The following is a 5,616-nucleotide window of genomic DNA, read 5'->3' on the forward strand; positions in this document are numbered from 1 at the left end:
TGAAAAAGCATTATTTATAAAGCAAAATTGACATTTGAGGAAAACAATTAGTAAAATTGCTGAAGCGACAAATGATTTTAGGCAATGCCAGAAAATTAATTCCTCACATTGTTGTTTCAAAGCCGAGCAAATCAATCATCTTTCAGAAAATATCCGGACAAGGGGAACACTGGTACATCACAGAAACAAACATTTGTTGCAAGTAGTCCCGAAAGCAACAAAACATGGTTGTAACTGATTTATTGACTACGTATTGAATAAAATATTACATAACAGGGTTTTTTTATTGACCCGATATATTTGGTGAATGCAATCATTAGGAGTCAAATATCGGAAAAATTCCTCACATTCCCATAGTTTGTGTGCTGAATTTATCTCCATAACCTATCATTGCAGTTTCCATTCTAAGGGGGTATGTTCTGTGCCACCACGCCAGTAGTAACCATCAAGCGTGGCGTAAGGCAAGGGTGCATCCTATCTCCGTTGCTCTTCAATGTATACTCAGAGAAAATTTTCAAAGATGCATGTTCGGAGGCAGCAGTGGGCATTGTCGTTAATGGCGAATTGATAAATAACATGCGGTACGCGGATGACACGCTTTTGCTGGCCTCTAGCTCAGAAGATCTACAGCGGAGTTTGAACAGTGTGGTAGGAAAGTGCGACGCAGCTGGCTTAGAACTAAACATAAAAAGACCAAAGTTTTAGTAATCAGTAAACAGCAGACTATCAGAGTCAAAGGCATGCGCTTGGAACAAGCTTATCAGTTCAGATACCTAGGCAACGTTATAACAGAAAATGCAGATAGCCACACAGAAGTAAGGTCAAGAATATAACAAGCACGAGGAGCTTACAGAAAAATGAGCAATGTTCTAGGATGCAGGGACCTAAAATTATCCCTACGAATCCCACTGCTGCGATGCTACGTATTCTCTACATTACTGTACCGAGTTGAAGCTTGGACCATCAACAAAAATGAAGAAAGTCGGCTTGAAGTGTTCGAGAGGTGGGCCTACAGGAGACTGCTAAGAGCCACCTGGTCTGAAAGAATCACCAACGTGGCAATACTACAGCGCTTAAATAAGACCACTGAGATCCTCTCCACTATCAAAAAGAGGAAACTAGAGTATTTCGGCCATGTCATGCGAGAAGAAAGGTACAGACTCTTACAAAACATTATGCAGGGTAAAATTCATGGCAGCCGCGGACCAGGCAGGAGGAAAACGACATGGCTGAAAAATCTGCGCGACTGGTACAAAACGAATTCACACACACTTTTTAGAGCTGCCGTGGACAAAGTACGGCTAGCGTTGTTTGTGACCCACGTTCTGAAAGGACACGGTACATAAGAAGAAGAAGAATCGAAGCCAAGTCGTATTTGAGACTGGACTCAGGCTTGAGCATCGTTTATAAATACGGACCTTAAAGTGAGCCGAATCACCGCCACGCACAAATTATACTCTTTATTTATTATAGTATAATCTCTTATCGAATTATCTCTATTATCGAAATAAATGTTCTGAATGAAAATAATCTTACAGGTCCCAGTAGATTATTTCCTAAGAACTTCTATTCGAACCTAGTATTATTAGTCATAAAGTAAATAAATAAATAAATATCAGCATATTCAGATGATTCAGAGATAAGAAGTAAACTAGAATGCAGACGCATTAAACAAATGTTAGGCAAGTGTATTTAAGATAAAATTCATACCTCAATCTAAACAAGATACAGAATTGCGCCAAACACTCCTAAATAGAGTGATTAACGCTCTGTTGGCAGAAAATTTAAAGCTCTGTTCCGATTTTTTGGGATTTCGGGGATTTTTTATTATAGTCAGGACAGCTTAAAACACAGTTTTTTTTAATCCAAAACTTACACGCCACACATTAAATTTACACGCCAAAATTAGGAGAAAACATTGAAACTCTGTTACGATTTTGCCCGAGATTCGGGGATACTTTTAAATAACCACCTCGATAAATTAATTCAAAAAATCTGTTTAAAAATGTTGTTAAAATTGAAAGGCAATTTTGGCATCAAAATGCAGTGTAAAAGCTAACATACACGGTGGTTTTTTAGTGGGAGAGAGTCCATTATTTCTGTTGGTGTTGAACTGAAAAATAGTTTCATATAATAGTTGTTGACGCACAAAGTGCGCACATTTTCAAAATATCGTATATGATGCAGAGTGTCTCAGAAAAGCGAGGCAAGATCAAAGTGTATTTTTAAAAATAGAACTACCCAGTTTGTATTAGCTCATGGAATGCAGCTTCAAACGCTGCATATGCACCGCAAATTGTTTTTTTTCTTACTTGCGACGTTGGCAGATTATCGCCATATTAGTAAAATTTTGCTTAAAAACATGGTATCTAAAAATTAATTGTACAAGCAAAAAAAACAGTTAAAGATAAAAAATATACGTCTTTCCAATCACCACAGATCCGTTAAGAATTCTATTGGTTCAAAATATCAATACGTTGTACAGGGTATTAACAATGTCGACTTCAATCTAAAACTTTTTTTAAGGCAATATAACTTTTGTTTTTTAAATAGAAGTACCTGTATATTAATACGTCATTAGATAGATAATTTACAAAGTTACAAATTTGCATTCAGACTTTAAGCTGTGAAATCAACCGTTTTCAAATTATAATTTATTTTATTTAAATATTCGAAAAGTTGTTAGGGTCAATGTGGGTAATTGGAAACAAGGGCAATTGGAAACAGCACCAGTAAATAACATATTTGAATTGAACAAAATACATTTGAAAACAATGTTTTATTACGCGCCAGATTCACAAAGTTCTTTTTGTCTCGTGCCATTTTCCCTTTTTCGCCAGAGGTGTTTGTTTACAATTTATAGTTAAATGAAATTTGATATATTTTCAATCCTGATTGTTGGTTTTGATAGTGTTTAAAATATTGAAAACCGGGAGCATATTTTAGGTAACTTTTATATTCCTTTTATTACAGGCTATTTATAAGTTCTTTGTCGACCTGCAGATATTACTTTGGAGGATATTTAACGTTTTTAACGGTTTTCTGGTCAGTGTTTCCAACTATCCCCAAATAAAACTAATAGGGGGGAAAATTAAAACACCTGCCGGGGGTAAATGAGAACACCACAAAACTGACCGATTTCTTCCTTATTTTCTAGATCTATAATTCATATCTAATAAAACATGCCACGTAAGTAGTACATTAAAAAGCGGGACCCACCAGCCTATACTTTAGCAGACTTAGCCAGAGCTGTTGATGATGCTAAGGAGAAGAAAAAAACTATAGAGTCGCTAGCGAATATTGCGGTATTCCAGTATCTGTTATTTACAGCAGGATAAATGGTAGGAACGTGCCAATTGATCGAATGGGAGGAGTTGTTTCACCGACAATCAGCCCTGTGCTGTATGACTCACATTAACTTTAACGTGCATGTTATCCGTCAAACACGTTATGTGGCTCCAACTGGTGTGTTGTAACAGTAAAACCTTTATATTATAACAGGCGCACGCTATCGACGAACGTTATATGAAGAAATAGCGCTTCAGAATACCAGCATCAAATCAGTTAAGCTCGGAAGAATAAATAAAACAATTGCGTCAGAGTGTCAAATTAATCAGAGCGTAGTTTTGTGTTTTAGCTATAATTTGTTTTTAATTTAAAACAAAAATATGTCTTTTGGTGGTCTTATAAGGTTAGCTATATTAGAACAATTAGTCAATGGTCTTGAAAATAAACTTTATTTTCTTCCACAAACTCTACTAAATTTTCAAATTGCTTGCGGGTTGTTTTTTGTTCCTTTTCTGTACATGCTCTATTGAAAGTGTTTGAGAAGATATGTCAAGAACAATAACGAACGAAATTGAAAGTGAATGCAAATCGTAAACAAAGACAAGTAGGGTAGTAGGTGGCCCGAATCGTCAAAACGTAAACATGTGGTGGTGGTGCATATGTTTTAAAAGATTCGATGGTTTGATGTTAACTCTCTCTCTAACTAATAGACTATTCGTATAAGGGCATCACTTTATGCATCCAATATTTTTTTCCTTTTTAACGTTTGATGGATAACTGGGTCGGAAACGCATACGTTAACTCGGAGATAGATCACACCTCGGTTGTGTTGCTACGTTATCGAAAATGTTATCCTGAACTGTTAAGTCGCCATAACGTGTGGCCGTTAAAAATAGCATTTATGATACAGCACAGGGCTGAATGTTGAAAATCACATTGTTTCTTGCTTAAAAACACGAGCAAAAATGGGTTATCCTTGCGATAAAACAAAACTATTAAGATTATTGGGAATATAGGAATATACAGGGTGATTCAAAATTGGCGTCATTCCTTTTAAGAGGTGATAGAGGCTCCCTTGGGGAGTACCAGAAAAACATTGAAATTTTTTTTTCCAAAATTTCTAGAAGATATTAACAGTTGAAGATCGAATTTCAACTTTGTTATTAAGAATTATTTTGAAAAAATCCCACGTTGGATTGGCATCCTATTGGAATACTTAAGCATTCAAAAAGAAAAATTACGATCTTTGCTTCAAATTACGAAAATTTTTTATATCAAAAAAGTTCTCTTTTTTGATATCAAAAATCTGATTTAAAAAAAAGTTTTGGATTGGAAATTCACCAGTTTCCACCCCAAAACAACTGTTGCCATGATGGTTCAGCTATTTGCGCCGGCGTGCCAGTCGAAATTTTTCGCGTAGTTGCCAGTACTATATTAGCACTTTCTTAACATTACCACATCCTTAACCTTTTCATGTACACAAATCATTTAATATACTTAACTATTTAATATAAAATAGATAGTAATTAGTAAAACCCAGATGATATATTTTCACTACTTTTTCGATTCTCATCATAATTCCAATTAACCAATTAAGAACTCACACTCGTTCATAGACATCCATAGAGAATGCCTGAAAATACTTTATTGAGAAAATAACCGATTAATTTATTTTCTTTGCATGCATACATAATTAATTTGATATTTCAAACCGCTGCCTGCAATCAGCTGGGAACCGGCTAATTTAAGCGCACAATCATATGTATGAGCTTGTCGGTGTCGTCTACTACCTATTTCCTGTATAGACGTAAGTGCTGGATTACGCAACGTCGTAATTTTATTCTTAATTCTTAATCCTTGACTTAATTCATAAAATCCAAGTTAACACCGCGTGGTTAAATGCGACCGTTTACCCAAGTCCTTAATGCATAAACGTAGCTTAATTCTTAAAATTTGACCTTCAAAAGTTCACAACGTTTAACTTTTCCGAATTAACGATTAATGAATCGGAATGTTGAAGGTACGCGCATGTGGCCCATCCCTATAAACAGATGATTTCTGCCATTGTGTAGCTAAAACCCAGCGGCTTAATACAAGAAGAAGAATTTGACGCCACTTTGACAGATAAAAACCGTTATTTCATTTAAACACAAGCCGTATGTTTCCAAGATAATCTTGTGTATTTAAAAAAAATGCTCGGTAATGCTTTCCGCTACGAACTGGTACTAGGATTGCCGCTTTTTTGATTAAGACTATGCTCACCTTATAGAAAATCTCGTAATAAACAATATTTTTCATATAAATTTTTCGATTAAATGCCGTTTTCCA

General features: G+C 35.4%; 1 protein-coding gene and 1 long non-coding RNA gene across 3 annotated transcripts in view; both read right to left on the reverse strand.

The window, feature by feature from the left end:
* LOC109537622 (golgin-45) overlaps window positions 1–5,616 on the reverse strand; it is a 32,496-nt gene that overhangs the window by 22,452 nt on the left and 4,428 nt on the right. The gene's annotated exons all lie outside the window — the stretch shown is intronic.
* LOC125505088 lies at window positions 224–2,112 on the reverse strand. Its single transcript, XR_007281905.1, has 2 exons — window positions 1,419–2,112; window positions 224–678 (listed from the first exon to the last, which is right to left on the reverse strand). It is a non-coding gene; the product is annotated as an uncharacterized LOC125505088 (long non-coding RNA).

Source organism: Dendroctonus ponderosae, unplaced genomic scaffold (genome assembly GCF_020466585.1).
Source record: "Dendroctonus ponderosae isolate FM_Combo_2020 unplaced genomic scaffold, Dpon_F_20191213v2 Dpon_F_20191213_7, whole genome shotgun sequence".
NCBI lineage: Eukaryota > Metazoa > Arthropoda > Insecta > Coleoptera > Curculionidae > Dendroctonus > Dendroctonus ponderosae.